Source organism: Pieris rapae, chromosome 9 (assembly GCF_905147795.1).
Source record: "Pieris rapae chromosome 9, ilPieRapa1.1, whole genome shotgun sequence".
Taxonomy (NCBI): domain Eukaryota; kingdom Metazoa; phylum Arthropoda; class Insecta; order Lepidoptera; family Pieridae; genus Pieris; species Pieris rapae.
This window is the reverse complement of record NC_059517.1, coordinates 3846821-3868920: the sequence shown is the minus strand read 5'-3', so window position 1 is coordinate 3868920 and position 22100 is coordinate 3846821. Positions and strand designations below refer to the sequence as shown.

At 31.7% G+C, this 22100-nt stretch overlaps 1 protein-coding gene across 1 annotated transcript in view; it reads left to right on the top strand.

The window, feature by feature from the left end:
* LOC110999738 overlaps positions 1-22100 on the top strand; it is a 64738-nt gene that overhangs the window by 18268 nt on the left and 24370 nt on the right. The gene's annotated exons all lie outside the window — the stretch shown is intronic.

Here is a 22100-nt window from a genome sequence, read left to right as displayed (position 1 = left end):
GCTTTTTAATGAAGCGTCACACGGTATTTTTTATGTTCTTCTTGAATAAAATATATTCGTCGCTTTTTATTGAAATTACCCTCCCCGTGGATGGAAGAAAAGAATTAAAATCGCATTAGGAAATCCCGTTTCCGCCTAACTTTTCCACTGTCTGCGCGGAGTACCCGTGTATCGGAATAAATGGCTCAGACTCACTTTATTTATATAGTCTCACTGAATATTTATTCGCTTTTTTGTCTTGCTCTCTTTTCCCAACAAAGTATACCGATTTAAGTTTCGGATGTTTTATATTAAATGCAAATTAATCTGTTAAATACTTTACTTAACGTTTCCGTATTCGTTCAACTTGCGGTGTGGATTTATCGTTCGAAGAGATCTAATTAATATTGTGTAGATCTTGAATTATTCAATGTGCCTATTCGATAAAATCTTTAACAAAGATAATCGAGTTTCTGCTAAACGTTTATCAGGAATCGATCTTGCTCTATATAATATTTACTACATGTTTGCTCTACATATTTTTTTTATCATACACTAAGCTCACTGGGTGTGTTAATTACATGACAATGACAATTAACTTAAGAAAAAGTATTTCTATGCAAAATAATTAAGAAAACCAAAAAAGATGTCAATTTTTGCATACTTTTTTATTAAAGAACCTTATCCCCTCCCTAATCCTCCAATACTGTAAGATATAAATCTGCCTTTTTCTGCGTCTGTTGGATTTTTATACGTTTATACCCAAGAAGAAATCTTTCTCTAATCATTGAATCCAATAACACGCGAACCTTGCGTTATCAACGCTAGAGGTAGCGCTGTAGGTAACGCAGTAGCAAAAAAATTGATTGATTAAAAAAAACTATTCGATTAAATTAGTTATCTACTCTATGTTTTAAGAAACATTCTTACCTAGACGTTTTGTAAATTTGTTGAAATATTAATGTTTTATTAAACTCATAAAAACCCTACGGAACAGGTATTTCCTCGAAAAATGAATGCAAGATGTAATAAAGGGCATTATTTGCTTTATCAACTAACAAAGCCGGTATTATATTATTGACAACCTTTAATATCTTGGTATGGATCAAATATTTCGATGAAAATTCTTTGTAGTCAATTTTGGGTCGAAGTCAAACTTTGGGTTCACAAAGCATTCTATTACACTAGAAAGCCTCGATTTTCAGCTGTCTATGAATATTAAGATTATTATTATTACTCTTATTAAATTCCTTTCATATATGACATTATTTTCTTGTTTAAATTCTTCCTGTAGCTGTTATATAAAAAACAAGGCTACAACGTTTGATCCTGGCTATATATTTATTATGTGTTTTGATTTAAAATAAATAATAATTAGGTTCACATTTCTGTGTTTGCGTCTAAGGCTTGCCGGTATTCTCACGATGTTTTCCGGGTACAAGCGATAGTAAAAGCTGCATATAGGAAGAAGAGACAATTGGTGTATAGGCGGGGTTCAAACCTACGACTGTTGGCATGAGAGTCGCACTTAACGCAACACTGCTCAACTGTTATAAAACCTGGGCTTATAATCTTTTAGTTTTTTCTGAAAACTTTTTTTTTCAGATTATAAGGCAGTTTTTTTCGGAGCTTAATTCATAATCAAGTGGTTTATGGAAATAAAAATAATATACAAGTAAACGTATTTTAAATATCACATAATATGCAACATATGTTTCCTTTTTCGTTCTTGTATAGAAGCAAATGCATCCATTCTTAGCCTTTCGACCGTTCTTGTTTGAGCCATAAATAAATTATAAGACAGTATATTGAAAATTCTCTTTAGTCGTGTGTTAGATTTAGGTCTGAGCTTCATCACATCACAACATCATGCAAAGAGCCTTTTTAGTTTTCATACTAGTAATTTATTTTAATTGTAATAATTAATTCAGTAATTTACTTAAATTTATTTTATTTTATCGATTGTTGAGGACGTGTGTTCAAGTACATTTACGTGTATGTTGATATATGAATACATTTTTCTTTCTATATAGGCAAATAACATGCCCGAACTGGTAAGCATTGTGATCATAATTATTTATATACTTTACTGAAATTGTAAAATAATTGCATCATATTTCCACACAGACATTCAACAGCAATTAAAAAAAACTATATAAAGTAACAAAACATGATCTAAAACTGTAAGTTAGCTCCTCCCACCAGTTTAGAAGCATCATTATGTTATAGGTGATTAGTAGATGAAAATTTTTAAACAAGAGACACACCCATGGAATAATACAATCGCGAAATTGGTTCAAATAGAGACTACACACGCTAACCGCTCGTTTATTTACATATATCGTACTCCTATAGAAATATAGTATAGGAAGCGTTGAAGCCTATTAATCCTTGATAGCCTTGCATCTCAATTAAGCATACATATACAAAGCATAATTATTCCTATCATTTGGCTATCATACACAAGTCCGTTGTAAATTTAATAAGAATAAGGGCCTGTTTCATAATGTATGGATAAAGTACCAGAGCTATGCAATACATAAATTAATCGAAAGATAAAAGTTCCAAATAAGATACTTCGCGTTTCATGACGAATAGCGCGGTGCTAGTTTGCGAGTGAGCGAGTATTTATTGTGTAATGCTTTGGTGCACAGCCGTGATTCGAACGGACTTCTTCAAGGATGAAGTCGCACGCTTAAGGCGCTATGCTATGATCTTTAATGTATTCTTGTACATGGCATATAAAAACCATAACTCTAAGCAAGTATATAGCTATGTTCCTTATCGACACATAGATGAAAACATCAATATTGACATAACAAAATTATGTCGACTAAAGCTATAAGCTATATTTGGAATATTTTTTTATCTATAAAAGAAAACAAACTAAAGAAAATATAATACATGCCGATTATTTGCGCACATAGAAAGTTAAATAAGCCGTGATTCAAACTCATGACCTCCGAGTTGAAACTCTTACACCTATTAGAAAAGGGATGCTCTTTAAAAAATCCCAGAGGCTCTTTTACCTCTGCCTTTTAATAAATTTAGTAAATGTATCAGAGAAAAGCTGTGTAAAAAGGCTTACTATAAAGTTAGCGATTATCTACTTGATAAAAGGCCCAAGGACTAGTGCTGGGCAGGCTTCTTCATATTAATCTGCTATATTTGTTTTAAAACAAGTATTATTTGATGATATGATTTTTTAAAAGAGTAGTTTTTTACGCCGGCTTTTTCTCTCGGCCTACACCCTCTGTCTTCTTTGCCAGTGAGTAGGGATACCTATAAGTTCAAATTTAATGACGTGGAATAAGTGATACCTTAACGATCTTATGTTCCAAAATAAACGTATTATTATATATATATTTTATTTTTTTATTTATTTTTATTTTATTTTAGTGGGTATGCACAATAGCGAGTCCCACATTATCCCGCTCATTAGTCGCGCCGCGGTAGAGTATGCGCAATGCATTTCCCCAAGTAAAAAAAAATCACTTTGAGCAGTGCTGGCCTAGTGCATCGTGCAAATCTCGTTCCTGAAGTCGTAGGAGCTCGTGCACCAATGGACATCCTTTCTATGTGCGCATTTAATATCCGCTCGAACATTGAAGGAACAGTGTTTAAGGCTTGCCATAAACCCATAAACTCGATGGCGACTGTCAGGCACAGAAGGCTGATTACTTACATGCCTATTAGATAATGATAAATGATCATGAAACAGATAAAGAAATCACACAGACCCGAAATGGTTGTAGGTTGCAATTTCACACATTGAAATGATTAAGTATATACTGCTTTGGCATTTCCAACCTATTATAGAATCAATAATTTCTGACTTAAACGCTCAAACGCAAAGTAAATATTTCAATCCTAGAGTTCTGACCCAGGCTTGTTCTACTAAGTTATTGTTTAAGTTCGCACAACTTCTATACACTATACAAACTTTACTCTTCCCACTGCTTAGGTGTGCTTGTTATGACTATTTAGCATTCCATTTCAAAGAATACTGAGGTTAAATTATTATTTTTATTTCATATGAATTAATATTACAACTCTTCACAAACAAATAGCAATCTACAATAGCTCTTAATGAAATGAGGTTACATTTATTATGTATATATTGTAAAACATAGAAGAGTATTATTGTTAATAATAAAAAAACATATTTTTAAAAACTGGCTCGTAATGGGGCATAGAAGACATTTCTACGTCTATTTCATTGATCATAATATAAGATAAGTCGATTTCGTTCAAATATATTGTAAGTAGTCTTATTGGGCATTTTCCTAGTAGTAGTATCCATATTATTAAATTAGGCTGGACTTAAATCACTTATTCAAATCAAATCAAAAATTCTTTTATTCAGTTTAGATTCGTCTTAGGGTTTATGAATCTCAAAAATGTTTAGAAAATTCACGAAAGAGCAAAACTACCAGGAGGCCTTGTTCTGAGAAGAACAGGCAAGAAACTCGGCAAGTTTTACCTTCCCTCTACATTACAATAATTATAATAATATTATTATAATAATAAAGTATTGTAAGTTAGTTATATGTCTTAGTGAAGACATTAAAAAATTAATCATCGGTATTTTTTTGTACTTATGCAATTTTAATTTTATGCATTACTTATGTTAAATATAAAAGATTATTAAAAAAAAACACCTTAAAACGGAAATAAACCATGATTATTTTAAGCTCAATGTTGTATATAAACGTTTAAGAATATTGTGTATCTTATAGAGAGGCACTTTCCACATTACTTATGCATAGAGTAGCGATTGAGTTGAGCGTCATCGGTATTCAAAACCGACGTTACTCGGTTTAACCGCAACCTGCCCGGGTCCCTGATTGTCTACAAACAAAGAATAACTAAAAATACACCGTCATCCCCTTGAATATTTTGAAGTGTAAAATTGTATTCCGATTGTCCAATTACATTTTCAAACTTGGAATGTCAAACTTAAAGTAGGCGTTACTTATTGAAGCGATGCGAATATTTTTAGTTCATTGGAATCTTTAATTCCCTTTGTGGACGGTTTTGGCATACTGTGCGTTACAATTCTTTTTGTTTTAACCTATATTTAGAATATATTTTTAATAATCATATTATATATAGCTAGTTGCCCCCGCGAATTTCGCTTCCTCTTTATGTGATTTTACTTACCCTACCTTTTTAGTACACAGAGTATACCATTTTGCTATACTCCCCCAGAGACTGTTCGGTTTCCCAAAATGAAAACTTTTTAGGTTTTTTGTGAATTTTTCTCTATATCAATCTCAGAGTCCAAGCCATAAGTTTTTAATTATCAATTAAAAAGGTTGATCGTAGAGGGGTGAACAAAATGTAGGGGTGGACCCATCCTTAACATTTAGGAGATGAAAATTAGATTTTGTCCCATTCGCTACCTAGCCGATATGCACACAAAATTTAGGTTTATCCATTTCGAAGGAGTTTAATTATAAACACCGTGATACGATAATTTTATATATTAGATTAAGAATTTTCAGTTAATTTAATAAAGAACACCGATCGAGATCACTGCGGTCAGACAAGGTGGATGTATTTCACATATTTTGTACCATAAACTCATTGACATTAATAAGATACTATTTCTAACTAGATAAAATATATTTACCTTCATAAACTGCTGCTCCATACAATAATGGCTTTAATTTTGAGTCCTTGTCGCATATCTCGGTGATATAATTTATGAAATATGACATAATAACGTCTTTAATAAAAGCTACGGTGTCGTTTCGGAGGATAAAACTCTTGACATTATTGTTATTGGGTTATATTTTGATAAGGGAATTAAGTCAGCTCTACTTCGGCTACAACATTAATTTACCTTAGAATATACAAACCAATTTATATCGAGAAAATCTCACAAAAATTATAAAATAAATATATAGAAGAACTGATACTATGTTAGTTGAAATTATGTAGAGGATTTCGGAAGTCGATGGTTTCATCCAATATAATGCGGCAAACTGATGTTTGTATGTAGGTTTACATATAAACACTATGGATTTGGACATAAACCACTGCATATCTGATAAATATATTGTATTGTATAGAGCTTGTTTTGACTAAATCAGACTTGTCCGTTAGATTTAAAAAAAAATCCCTAATAATAATTTGATTTGTTGAGTAAAGTGCGCTCTGAAAGGGAAACAATTTCCGTCTTATGAATAAAATTTTAAGGTAATGTAAATTTCTATGCCAAGACCTACCCCGGTAATGATGTCATGTGGGAAGAAATTTTATTCAGACCAGAAGATTGAATCTTTAAAAGCTACCTTATAAGAAAATTTATTATGTAGCATAAATATAGGAAAGATACAACTTATATGGCTACAAACCGTGTATATGTTGCGAAGATTGTGTGTGTGTGATTAAGACACAAAACTGATGTTTGTAAGATTTTGGAAGTATGATGTGATAACATGAGATAACATATTCTTTCGATCTATAAGAATGATACGAAGATAAAAAAAATGAGAAAATAATATTTATAGTATTTTAAAAAATATAATTTAGTTAGTACATTTACTTTAATTTATAAGGTATCAAACTCGTGGGTGGGAGCATAAACCTAGATCTCAACAACTGAATATATCAAATTATAATTCATAACTGATTTGTATGTTCTTTGGTTAAACACATTTATTAAATTTCCAAGTCCTTATTGAAGTAGTAATAAAGATAATATGAAATAATGGAAACAATATTGACGCTTCACATTTCATTTACTCGTTTTCATGTTATGAAATCTTGGGTGACATAAAACCCAAAATATGTAGCAGATATTAAGTAAACTTTAGCTGTAGCCAAACTATCACACAAGACTTTTGTAATATAACTTTATCCAAACTTGTATAGTGACTCACGACGGAAATAAGAGCGTTATATGTGTGGGTACATTTTCATTTTTAGTCTACATGATTTCTTAATATAATACCTAGGACAAAAAATAAAATAAACCTAAAGATTCATGACCAAGCGCCAACTATTCCTCCTAGACTAGACTCTTGTTTGTCAAGAATTTGCTGAGTGTCTTAATTCGGACTAAGTCTCGCTCTGAATTAAGAGTTACATTATAAATTCAAGAAAAGAGCGTAATTTTTAAAAAGCCGCCAACGCACTTGCGAGATCTCTGTCTTTAAGAGTGTTCTTGGGCGGCGGTATCACAAAACATCAGATGAGCCTCCAGCCCGTTTGCCCCCTGTTCTATAAAAAAAATGTCTTGGGTACTAAATACTAATAGTCTTTTCCAGCAACAGACCTACTATTAATTCTTATTATATGGATTAAGATGCACTAAAGTAAAAAAAACTGAACAGTAAGGTTCGATATGCGTTTATGGTTTAAAGGAGTAGACGTATCCATCTATCAACATCGATATATTTTAGGCTAGTAGTAGTAGTAGGTAGGGCCTTTGTGACTCGCCATGCCGAAAAAAAACACAGCTAATTAGCTATAAGCTATAGAATAAATAAAATGTAAAAAAAATTGACGTTTTTAACACAACACAATTCGCAACTCAACATGGACGCCGTAAAGGCGTGGGCCCCTCCGCTCATTCAGCGAAAGCTTATTGTTGAGATTAAATTAAAGCCTCTATTGAAATTCCTTCACACATTCTAAGGGTTATTCATCAAAAACCAGAAATGTTATTTTAGGGTTGCTTCATTTAAGTTTTAAGGATATTTGCAAATACACCTGGGTTAAGCGATTTCATTGTCTCTACTGGATTACCTTTTTGCGTTTCTGTTTTAATTAAATACATTATAATCAGTACCGCCGTTATTTTGTTTATATCTGTTAAACCCAACCGGCAAAAATGAGGGTTGACACTTGCTTAGGTATTTTCATACATAAATATATTCTTACACATTAAATTAATAACTTTTTTTTATTAATACTTACTTATCGTAAACAATATTAAAAACCGGTGTTGAATTTATTTCGACGGATTAACAAACGATTAATGAATTTAAACTCAGGGTCAATACCCTGTATTTATTTTATCCTCCAAATAATATTATAATTTGTTATTTCAGTTAAATAATTAGAAAATAGAAATTCAATAAATTTTTTATAGTATTAAGTAAAAATATTCATGAACTCACCTTTGAACAACACTGTGATTTATATTCTGTAAACTAATTTGATTCCTTCGAAGTAAGATAAATAATAGTTGCTACCAGGCTCTGAATACTTTATTGTTTGTAAATAAAACTTCAATGTGAGGTATAGAAAAAGGTTGACATTAGTGAAAGATTGACTGTTATACCTTCACGTCAGTATATTTATTGAACAGCAAATAAGTTATGCATAACATATAAATTGAGTACGATGAGGCGATATCATAAATATTCAGTTGACGACGGGTAGAACGGTTTACAATCAACTGTTTCTATTATATTGCAATATCAAGTTTAGTGATTGCACGGTAAACTAAAAACGCTTTCAGAAATATCTAGATCGAAACTTATTTCAATTGCATTTCGATTAAATTGATAGGAGGCGTTTCGATCTGATCGCATCAATGAGATTTAACAAATATTGCAGTCGAATTATCATTTTATGGATTGCACTTTAATATTTCAACGGGCATATAAAACGAAATTGCGCTTTGAATTCTGATTAACATAATTGATAATTATCTTGGGACAATAATTCCACAATTACCAAATGCGTTAGTCGAATTAAGAAAGTTTTGTATTAAATTAGAGAAAAGAGAAATCGTAGCGTAATATTTGCATGATATTACATTGTATATGATTAAGTGCTGTTTGCGAGGCAAATAAACTTTGTGTACGGCAAAGTAAGAGTAATGCGGAAGGAAATTGTTTGGACTTAATGATCGCACGCAGATCCCTTGAGTGATATTTTGCTGCAAAAACTGGTACGCTTTGTATTAACGGGGATATTCTAACTTGTAACATATATACATAGAATTTCTGATTAAAATGCGGTATTATTTATAAGCAGTATTCAGGGATTCTTAATCCATACATATATGTTTAGTTATCTTTTAAGGCAATGTAGTAGTATCCATCTAAGAATATACATATATATTAGGATTTGTTTCTTAACAAGGTTTTAACCTGAAGAGCTGGTTTAATAGCATGTAACGATAGAATAACATATGCCTATGTGGTGCAGATTTCTAAAAGGGAATTATTTTTAAATTATTTAGTATTTTTTAAATAATCCACGTGTATGTAACACATCAATCATTATCACATACAAAAATCATGTTTCAATATTACAAAGGGCTTTAGGATTCTAGGTTCATGTCTATGTAGCAGATGACAAAATTCCAATAATACTGTATAACTTAATTTATCAACTACTTAAAGTACTTTGAGAAACACAACTTGGGAAAATGCGTATTATAATATTATGTTAATTTAAGATACACCCTCCGCTGTACTACGTTCTAAATTGAATTTTTTGTCAACTGCATAACAAGACTTATTCTTTATTAAACTGCAGAAACTTTACTTAAAATATAATTTTCGAACCACGTAAAGCAGATATATAATGGTTATTATATTTATTGTACTTAACTTTCTTTCTAGTCGTCATTTGTTGTTACCCAAAAAAATCGAATATTTAAGAATTCAACTTAAAAATCATCTTAATTAATTAAGAATAAAATCAAATAGTTCACTATCAATCAGTAGATATTAACCATACTTAGTACCTTCCGGTAAACAATTTGGCGCACTTTATTTGAAAAAATAAATCTTGTCTATGACATAGTTCTTATTTAAAGTTTCCATTAAATCAAACCTTAGATGAGGAGCTTATAATTACAATAACATCGTAAGATATTACTCTCCAACTTGAAAATTAAATATATTTTGTTAATTATGGCCGCTTTATGTTAACAAGACGGGAAAAAATATAGTTATTATCTGTTACAAAACGAGGATCTTTGTACCATTATAAGATGTAATTAGAAGTAAGTGGCCATTGTTCTTGATAAATAGAGGGCGCCAATCATAAATTTCTACCTTTTTATTCAGGTACGGTAAGTTTATTTTAGATTAATTATTTTCTTCTTTTCATTTCGTACTTTGGATGCCTAAATGAAGATTTTTTTTAATTTGGACGGTGAAAAACAAAGCGAACTTATAAAGACTCTCTTGGTTCTATCAGGCCTATGGTATATGGTTAACCGCAAAAAAAGATTCTTATTTCGATCAATTTTTATATATATATATTAAAAGAGAGACAGAGTCGAGACGAATGTGTTTAGAATATTTTAGGTAACATTTTACAAAATTTTGTCAAGGGCTTGGTCCTTAAGTCTTAAGCTCTCTAAACTTCTTAGAAAGTATACGACTAACAATTTAAAATTCGCAACATAATATATAAATGTCTAAATTATTTTAATTTTATTTAGAAAGATAGCTTATATATTAGAAATTAATTTGTGGTTCTTAAAAACATGGATATTAAAGTAGATCGAAGTAAAGCGCATGAAATCACGAGGCAGCCCAGTGAAAATATTTCCACCAAAATTAATATCAAGTACGTGTACCTATACAATGAAAAGAAACGCCCGCCATGATAATACAGACGGTTAATTTAAAACAAATTGCTATCCACCCGTGCATTATTCGTTTGTCGCGAATCGCATAAATTATATGATGAACAAGAGCCGTGATGAATCCACAAAATATTTCCAAAATTGTGCTTCGTTAGCGCCTCTAATGATCAATTGTGCGTTCCATTTCCAACTCTGTTTGTAAAAATATTTAGTTACATGATAAATATTGTTTTTTAATTAGCAATCGTCTATTCGTAAAATTTAAGTAAGTCCGAAGTTAGATTATAATATATGACTTTAATTTATTTGTAAAACCATGAAAAGTATATTGCAAGAAAAATGTTTTATATTTTACTAACCATAAAAATAATTTGTTTTGTAATTTCAAAGGTATTATAAATAATATGAATAAAGAATGTGTTTGATGATTCAAGGTCGTTCTTAACATGCTATTTTTGATTAGTTATCACCGCTTTTAAACAATAATAAACAACGAAGGAGCATGGGTTCGACATTTCCAAATTATCAAGGCCAATTCTCCAAGATATAAGAGAAAATATGCGTTAGTAAAGCTACAAAATTTTTTTTTAAGCGTTCGAAGTTTATAAGCACTAGAAGTTATATTTAACCAAGACAAACAGACAAACAACATACAGAAATATAAACATACATTGATTCGATACAGTCAATTTAAACAATTGAGTCTTAGTGCACTATATTTTATTTTTGTTAATTATAAATTACTTTAATTTCCCCCGGCCATACGCAGACGTCGTTAAACGTCTTTTTTCCATTCAACGACAAAACTTATTATCTATCGTTTTCTTAGTGTTTAAATAGGATTTAATAAATACTGGATGAGTATATACCAAGTCTAATAGTTCTTTTACAAATGGAGATTTATATTATATTTTAAATAAAGTAATATCATATTATTAAAATTTATACCTACATATTGACTCAAGGCTCAGAAAAAAAATATATTCTAAATGGCCACCTTTGGCTTTTATACAGGGCTTTAATATGTTTGGCCACGAACCTACGTAATTACGCACTGTTTTACAAGGGACTGCCGCACACGACTGTCGCCGCGTCGCTTAGAGCAGGATTTGTATGTCCTCTAAAACTGACCATATTTTGAAGTCTATTTTGAAGTCAGGGTTGAGGTCTGGTCATGTTAATAATGAGTACAAAAAATATGTATATAAAAATATAAAATATAAAAATAAATAAATAGTAATATAATAATCGAAATACGTGTTCCAAATTCAAAATAATTAATAATGCACTTTCATTTCTAGGTAACATAAGTTTGGCTAGAATATGTTTAAGTAAAAATAAACAACAAGTAAATTTACCAATATATATATATCATTAATAACTTTTTTTCTAATTTTTATTTCATATTATTTGAGAATTCAACCTTTTTATACCTTTTATGATTGTTAACTATTATTCTTAGAAGAGGTTGAGTTAAACTTTTATGTTTCTTTAAATTTGAAGTAAACAAATCAAAAATAAATAAATACAATTGACAGAGAGCCACATGGCCAAAGTACACAGCTACATTTTGACCTATACATTCGAATAAATGTTTTAAATATTAAATATTTTTAGGAGATGGTGCCACTTCGAGACACAATACACAACGTAATTAAATAACTGAGTCAATCCGTCGCGGTCTGTTCCTTCCCGACAATCGTCATATCATTGTTTTATAATCCGACTTTAATTTCATCACAATGGACGTGATGACAATGTGTTTTTAAATGTTATTCTAATACATACAGATTTTTTCTCTTAAAGTTAATATAAAAATGGTATAGAACTGAAATGAAACCTTTACAACTTCGACATACCGAATAGCGCTTACGTAATGCATCATACAGGTTAACCTAATTTACAAATTACACGATAGGCGCTGCAATGTAGAGACCAGAAAATCCTCGAAACCCAAATGACGAGATAGAAATTAAATCGGGCGATCCATCTAGAGAACAGGCGGGCTGTGTTCAGGGACCATAACGTTGGCAGCAGTCCATAAAGCTCGCAAAAAAACTAGAAAACAAATAAATGTCCGTCGTCTGTTATGTCAAATCTGTGCAATACGTGCGCCCCGAGCACGATGCGAGCTGATTTTATAGCGCCATAAAATCTCGTAAAACGCGCCCTTAAATCACAGAGCTACGTCATATTTCATCGTTTCGCTTGTCAATGTTTATTTTATATCATATTTTAGAGATTCTCCCCGAATAAATCTCGTTCGGATTGATATACATTAAGGTCACGTAGTTTTGGCAGCCGCGCTTAGTTACACTGTTTTCCCGCTTTGCGGTTTGAGCCATGTTGACATGTGGCAGCTATTATTGTTGTATTTTAGTAAAGCACAAGCATTTATTTCGTTGCAAGATTTTCTCGAAACATTCTTTACTTAAAGTACAACCTATTTCTTTCAAGTTTTTGGTTACAGCTGCTATTTCTTAGCGGAGTGAAGTATTCGAATATTTAACTTTGAGTAACCAGTTATTTTTGCCTTTCATTGTTTGACTTGAATATTGCTTTTCACTGTATTTATTTATTTATTTGGAAACAAAACAGATACATCTTTACAATAAAAATAAAGTAAAAGAATAAAATATAAAATAAACACATTAGATGTATCCACAATAGGTTTCACTAATATGAACATATAAATATATATTAATATGCATATAATTTATTACTCTGAGCAGTTTTCTAAACGAGACAACACATCAAAACTTGAGTATCAATCGGTAGCTCGTAAAAGAAGTTTAAGGAAGGGATCTGTTTATACTAGCCATTGGAAAGGTCAACAATCACGCTTGAACTTTGAACTGTTAAATGATCGGGGTTGATACACGGCACGACATCGCGCAGAAGTAATCCACTTAGGATTAGTCAACAAGGAGGGCTCGCCACTCACCACGTCGCGACACAAGCTGTTAGCGTTCAAGTTATAAAAGGCGTCGACAGCATTGTTCGCAGTTGTATTAGGCTTTAATCCTGTCGCGAGCCGCGAGCACTCGTTAGGCTGATTGTTTGTCGCGGCAGATGGCCGCCGTAATCCGAGCCGGCACAGGCTGCCCGCACCGACCTCCCTCGCCCGCACTCCCTCGAGCCTTCCTCAGCGAAAATATAGCCTCTTTGTGTATGTTGCATCTGCAGGTAAATTGTGCGCTAAATTTGGGCCGTACGTTACTGAGAACGTGCCCCCTTTCATACGGATGCAATTGCAATGAGTTATACGTGAAAATGCATTGTTATCAAAGCAGCTTTCTTGTGTCATTCTTTATTCAGGAGCGTTAAAATAATTCGTGCTTTGCGTTTAACACTGATGTATGTCTGTAAAGCGTTGTAATATCAGATGCGCACATTATTCATGTCTACATTAGGTATATTATGCAGTTGATTTATGTTTTATTGTAAAACGGGCTAACAGAGTAAAACCTTCTCATGTTTACTTAGCGGATGTAAAGTTCATCAATTATGTTGAATTGTTGTGTTTTTCCAAATGTTTCTTGACATTTTATTTATATAAATAAAACTATTTTTTTTTATAGAACAGGGGGCAAACGGGCTCATGATATATGATACCGCCGCCCATGGACACTCTCGATGCTAGAGGGCTCACGAGTGCGTTGCCGGCCTTTTAAGAATTTGTACGCTCTTTTCTTGAAGGACCCCAAGTCGAATTGGTTCGGAAATACTTCAGTGGGCAGCTGGTTATTATTATTATTACAAATATCTGACCGCATCTATGCAGCTGTTAGGCCTATCTTGCGGTTTTACTGTTCGTTACTTTTTATTGCTTTACGTTCTACGGTTCCATTTAAAATATGATAACAACTACAAACATATAACACTTAAATTACTTAAAGACAAACCTCTAACAATAGTAACGTACTGGTTACTAGAACTAATGTGTACCCACTCTTCATCAGTACTTGCAGTAGTAGATCTATTGTTAATTGTACTGACGTACGCATTTAAAATTAAAATCCACATTTTAATGCAAAACATGTTGTGGAATGTAGTCACAGTTATGAATACAAACGATACTACTGTAAACTCATAAAGAAACTCGTATATCATTGTTAATATTAACGAAAACTGGAAAATAGTAGCAATAATAGTGAGCTGGCTATAACCGGGTTATGTTGACTCACCAATCTTCTAGCCTTCTCATACTGTTTGCTTAGAAAGATTACACAAAGTATTTGAAAGTGCAATGATCGATTACCTGAACGGAGGTTGATCTAGTTCCTCTGTTGTCATTAACATCTAATTAACATAAGCAAACATCGGTCATCGGATTTTAGTAGGTTAAGCTGCACGCACACTAAGATATTACACGTAGAAAGATAAAATAAAACAATATTTTAAAACGTTTATCATGAAGTATATTTCAAAATATCTTCTGAAAAAACTTTAAAAATGTACTTATGTAACTCTACCTTTTTATCGTAATTTAATTGTTTTTTTTATCAAATAATAATGCATTGTGTTGAAAGCTGCTCTAATAAACACAATATTAACGTAATTTGAACGAAGTTGTCTGTCGTTTGATTTAAATGAATATTTTAGGACATACTAATATAACCCAGCAACAAAATAATGCCCAACGAACACGGCATTAATATGCACGAATATGCACCAGGGAAAAAAAATATTGGCTTTTAATATAATTTTGAAAATAGATACGAGCAAGGAAGTTGAAATATCACGTCGTGCTATTTATCCTGTAATCCCGTGAACATGAAAATGACAAGTACGTGACACGTCACATCTCAGTTGAATGTGAGCTGAGCTTTACACAATCCGCAGCGGAATAGTGGCTTTTGGGCACTCGAAGCGCAATTATTGTACTTTGGCTATTGTCCGCACAAACACTGGCTGTTTGTTGAGCAAACTCTAGCCGAGCGTCCAACCAGATTAGCCTTTTGTTTATAGTTCCACTTTTAAAATCATTGTATAAAGTATAAAGAAAAAGTTCTGTTTATTTATGATTGTATGTGTATAAATTTAAAAAAAACGCTGGAAAATTATATATACATAATTATACATAAAAGAAATAGAAATGGTAATCTGTATTATAAAATACATCTATTAGAATATACAATTATATATTATTGACTAAGCTGAATTATAATTATTTCAAATATCTTTTAAAAAATGTTGATAGTGTTTAGAACCTAACCCTTTAGCACGTTTCGTTTGGTTGTAATTTGTACAATGGAAAGAGGGTTCGCGTCGCGCGTCTGATCGGACTAGATATGTTGTTGACACTATGAAATGCGTAGTTTTGTCGTTTTATATTCTAACTTCCTAAAAGCCTGCGTTTAATTAGCATTACCAGGTAAATCTAAATATATAAGTTCTGTATCTATTAACAAAGCCTTAATTAGAATAAAAACAACTTCCAGTTCTCAGAAAAATAATAAATCTTATTAGCAAAAGCCTTTCTCTAAGTTTAAATCATTTAAAGTAGCTTGAAAACGAACAACAGTTTTGATGCTTTTAATAAGATTAAAAAAAGTATTACGCTATTTAATAGAATACTTAATGAGTTTTTGTTAAGCTTCAGACTTTATCACAGACGTTATAGAAGAGCTGTGTCTTTGTTCTTAATAAGTATTACACAAAGAGAATAAATTTAAACTTAAAAGTAGATCCGCAACATAAAAAATACTCTAGGATCCGCTTATTTAGCCGTGACCTTCGTCTGCACACAATTTTGCCTGTGTGCTACTACGGCTCGTTTTTTTACTAAAAATTTATAGGAATATTTTTATGATTTAGAACTATTTTAGCCGACAATGATATTATTTACAGTCATGATTACAGTTTTGATGACAAGACTAAGAAAGAATGAACTTCACAAAGACAATGCTAATGACAAACAATATGGAAAAGACAATATCAGTCGATAGAAAAAAATCTGAAATTTACAATCAAGTATGTTTTTGTAGGTGAACAAATTAGCTTTGACTAGGACAACAATTTCAAAAAGGTAAAATTAACATACTTTGAACAAGTACCGGAGTCCAAATTTTTAAAAGCGATATGGCAGGCAGTAAGCTTAAAAACCAAAGCCATGTCGGTTTGGCATGTCAAACAAATTGCCAGACCTGAAAAATCTCAAAATAATAACGAAGTGTGACAAAATAATGTCGAAGGGGCCTAGAACGGAGCATATAGAAGCTGCTGATGCTTTAAACGCCCATAAAGGCGACCCAGTGTGGAGGAAAACGTTACAGAAGAAGATCGCTCACGAGATGGGCGAATGACATTATCAAAACGGCTAGATCGAGCTGGATACAACTCATTCTTGATCTAGAGATCCTTGGAGAAGGCCTTCACATGCGGAGGGATGCTTGCAAAGTAATTAGGAAACAGATAATTACTTTGTACAGATTAAATAGGCAAAAAAATAGTGAAATTTATTTTCTTAAAAATTATAATTGGATTAAGTTAAGCTTTAAGAAGTTAGTAAGTTTTTTATTGTTTTTATACCATTAATTGAAACATAACACGTGTGAATGTAGAGTCTGTCGTTCTTTAATTAAACTTATGCCAATGACCTATAAACATTTTGTTCTATATTGATAAAGATTAATTTTTATAGGGCACGACTATGTTGTTGTATAAACCGTTTTACTTTACACTTAAGCGTTTATATATAAAACATATATATATAATAAGAGATATATAAAACAATATATTATGAGTGTAAGGTATTTTTAAATATGTATCTAAGATTTTCGATACAAGTTACAAGACTCACAAAGTTAATCTTGTTAAAAGTTAGCAAATTTTGTTTAGTAGAAAGGGAAACTTAACATTAAATTAACGAAGTTTTTCGTTTTTATGCTTATTTTTAATAAGTGAATAATATAAAATATAATCTCCTATAATGCTTTTTTCTTTAACCAATTACGCGATAAACATTTATACCTTTTTCCTATAAAATCTAATTATCGAGACTATCCAATATCAAATATGAAACATTTCTATAAAAAAAATAATAAATTTATATCGCTTCACGAAAATTATTTAATTTAGTTAAAAATTCCTTGGAAGCTGATGATTTGTATATATCTTGAACCTAATTTTCTTAGAATATTAAAAAAAACAATTTTTCATAAACATGTTTTCAGGAAAACTTACACAAAAATCGAATGAGTCATTATATACATGTTTTTTTAAGGTCAATATTTACGCTATGGGATTGATTTAACGCAGCTAGGTCAGAAAAATGCTTTTCTATCTAATTGTTCCCATTTTGGTTTCTGGGCAGAACGCTTTCCCAGAAAAGATTTGCTTTTTTTTAAAACACCGTTGCTGGGCATAGTTCATAATTAATAAAATGTTGCAATGCACATCAAAGATAAATCAGTATTTTGCGTTTATAACTTCAATAAGTAAAACGACTTCCCATTTATAAGGAAAAAATATGTTTCCGTTATCATTTAATAGATTATGGTCTGGAATGCCCTACACTACTATGGCCTACAAATTGTTCTTGACAGCAAAACCGAAGACAATCCATTTTTGGCGACGGATAGAATGCAATCACTTCGTTCTTTACACTCATATTTCATAATCAATATAAACCAAATAAAGTCAATAACACGGTACAAATAATATTAAAGTATGCAGTTCTATGTTTAAAATATATCAAATAGCTTTGTAATTATTTTAAAAAGTTGTAAATTAAAATCTAAAGATAAGTTATTGACACAATTAAATAGTCATTTTCATACAAAGGTCTATCCACATACACCGATCCGACCTAATAAATGCTGAGGCAATCCAACTTCTTGATACAACAAGAACAAGACATCAACAAAGACCTAAAACAAGTTTAGTAAATATAAGAGCAAGTGCGGTATATCGGACACACGAACATAGTGTCAAAAAATTTAAATATACGAGTAGAACACTCTTTGTTAATAAACATTATCTTAGTTTAGGCTATACACTAGTATTGAAGAAAATTAAGCCAACATAATATTAATTATTAGCCATAATAATTATTTTATAGACTAGATTGTAATTCATTTAAAGTCGCAGTCTCTTTTGTGAACTTTATTTTAGGAAAGATATATTAGAAGTAATGTATTTTGTCAAGTTAAGAAAATAATCATCTCGGTAGATCCAATTTATATAAAAAACAATGAACAATTTTGAATATTACTAAATAAATAAATAAATTAAATACCGAGTCTAACAATATAGAGTTTCGTAATTTATATTTCACTATTTATATGTAAGTACCAAATTGGCCGTATCAAAGATAGCATTGTCTTGATAACGAGCTTATAAGGCAAGCTTTTAGACACGCTGTAAGCTTTCGGTTCCGGTGTTCATAGCACTCCATAATATCAAGTTAACTGTAAATTTTATAAAAGGTTTGGAGTTATTGGAATATTTATTAAGCGATATTGAGTTTAAATATACGCTATGTTATTTCTCAAAAGTTATTGTCGTTTTATTTTGTAGTTACAGTCTAATTGATAGTGCTTAATTTCTATGTGTTCCTATGTGTGTGCAATATATAAATTTGGGCCAATATTTTATAAAATACTCCGTAATTTTTCTGTTTTTAACTATAAACTTTCAATACCACTTTCGTGTTCAAATTGTAATTTCCAAGTGTTATAATCGTGATAGACTATTCTGATACAACCTTATTTTTGAACACATAATTCCCAAATCTGTTAAAATCAATACATTGCGACTTTTGTATAGTCGGTCAGTATTAATATGTCAAATATTCTTCTTCTTATCCGGTACACTCTTGACAGAGCGGTCGTGATCGCTGTGTTGTGGTAATAGAAGAGGCAGATGTGATGCGCTTCACGTCGTTCCGCCATCGTTGCCTCTTAGAGGTCATCAAACTCAAAATCATGTCAAATATATTGATATTATTTAAACGGAAAAATGACAGCCGAGTCGCGACTCTTATACGTATGCGTTAAAAATATTGAATATTAATAGCTGTAACTTGCTTCCATTTAGTATAATTGTAAGGTATTCATGAAGATAGTTTAGCTTTTATGTCCATTGACAATCAATCAATGACGCATATTATGGCTATCTTATATGACCATTTCCGCCGCAAAATTAACTTACACTGAATAGATGAGATCAATGATGATGTCAAAAGAAAGAGTAATAAATTCAAGGATTAGAGAAGCCGTTGATATTCAAATATGAACTTATTGATGATTGAGTGTTTACATGAATTAGTTTATAGATTAAAAGAAGAAACTCAACATTTTCATTATTCGCATGCATAAGCTATAATAATATTTCATTTGTCTCTGCATTTTATGTTGATGGTACCGATAAATTTTCCAAATAAATATTGTAGCATCTCACAGCAAAATCCATCTCTGGATTTATTATTTTAAAGTGCTGTCTTTATCATGTATTCGTTGTACAAGTCCTATGCTAATACATACTTTTAAAAGCAAAAAAATTGGCCAAATACATTAAAATAAGAACTAGGAGTATTTTAATCTCACCTCACGCAATATGTTCACATTCTCACAATGTTATATATTTCATAAGAAGGTCCTTAATCCCTTGGCAGTGACAATAGCAGTTTCAGATCTGCAATTCCTCATGCCCCGTATCTAAACGAGCATCGTAATGACATATCCTAATCTCTCTGTGACCTATCAGTGGGAAAGTAAATCTTGTTAGCTCCGAATACCAACCAAAATCCATAGTAAGAAGACTTAGGCATCGCACAAATGAGGCACAGCCACATGTAGGTGGAAGAAAGTTTGTTCTGAGTTTAATAACGAATGTATGTGTTGATTTACTTTTAGATTATCAAATAGAGGAACAATAAAGGTTAGAAGAGCGGACTTTGGGATCACATTATCTTTTATATGCCTGTATACTTTCAATACTTATACTTTTTGGTAAGAATAATATTTGTTTCACGAACAATAACATATAGGATATGTATTGATCTAAGCAGACAACAGTGGTGTTGACACCTCGGCCCGGTTATAAACAGAAGCCAAAGCATAGAGAATTTATTTTAATTGTCTTTGGCCAGTATCAGTGCCTAATATTCTACAAGTTGTTGGTAATCAGTGGTTCGGTTATACAAATCCTTAGTTTATATATCACTTCCAGTTTCTTTTTCTGTATTCGATGTTTCTTGTTTCCGCAGTGAGAGTGAATTCTGCATTCGTCGAATTATGGAGGATGTTTCTTTAATTAAGAAATTATGTATTTTTGTTATATCCAAGACTTCCTTCCTCCTAATAATATTTTTTCTGAATCAGTATATTTATTATCTTTCAAAGTTCGTTTGACAAACACACACTCATGTATATTTGTATTATATACGTACCAACAGTGGATATAATATTGCATTTTTACTTATAAAAATACTATGAGCTGCACTACTTCGACCTTTCATTACAGGTCTAGCTTTTAATCTGTAGGTAGCATAAGCTCTACTAGACACAAGTGAAGTTGAAAATAAGTAAAAAAAAACACACACACGTATTCAGTGATTTGAATAATGTCACTTTTAAATACTTAACCAGCAGACCTACGTTACCGCGAAGATAAATTTGAGCACGCATTAGTCTTGCTCACTTAAATGTCGGCACATTACGTGCCTAATACCTGTGATACATCTCATTATGTAATCCGTGCTGTACATGTAATGCGAAGTTTTGTTTGATACATTTGCGTTGCGGGCGCCTGCGGTGAGCCGTGATCTCGCATCAAGTTACGAATAATTGAGTGGCACCCTCACTCGGGCTATGTTAAGTGTACCTCTTAATTATACTATGTGAGAACCACTCTGTTTCGAGAGGGTTTTGTTTTTATAATTACTAAACGACGATTTATGTCAACCCCCGTTAAATCTTATTGGTCCGTTTGTTGTTTTAAAATAGTAAAGATTTTTAAGCTCAAAATGATCTTTTTTACTTCACTGACTCACAAACAGAACTTTAGATGTTTGTCACGTATAATCACTGACCTAAAACTGTCTGCTTTCCCTGGCCAGATAGAATGATACAGAAATAATATTTTATGATACCTTTGAAACATAAAACATTATTTATCTCTCGAATATATTTGTGGAGTGATTTTTATGGAAAATTATAAAGAAATAATGTGTCCAGCATCTTCCAATTTGGTAAAGAAAATTATCTGAACGGCCAATATTTTAATGTATTCCCAGTGGATAAAATTACGTTTAGTTTCTAAAGTATTAAGATCTTCTGTAACGTCACAGAAATGTGACATATTATTACCAGCTGCCCACTGAAGTATTTCCGAACCAATTCGACTTAGGGTCCTTCAAGAAAAGAGCGTAACAATTTTTAAAAGGCTGGCAACACACACGCGAGCCCTCTGTAATTGAAAGTGTCCATGGGCGGCGGTATCACTTAACAACAGGTGTGCCTCCTGCCCGTTTGCCCCCTGTTCTATAAAAAAAAATTGTGGGCCTTAACAACTGTATTGAATTCTTAATCAAATCGTGTACATAGGT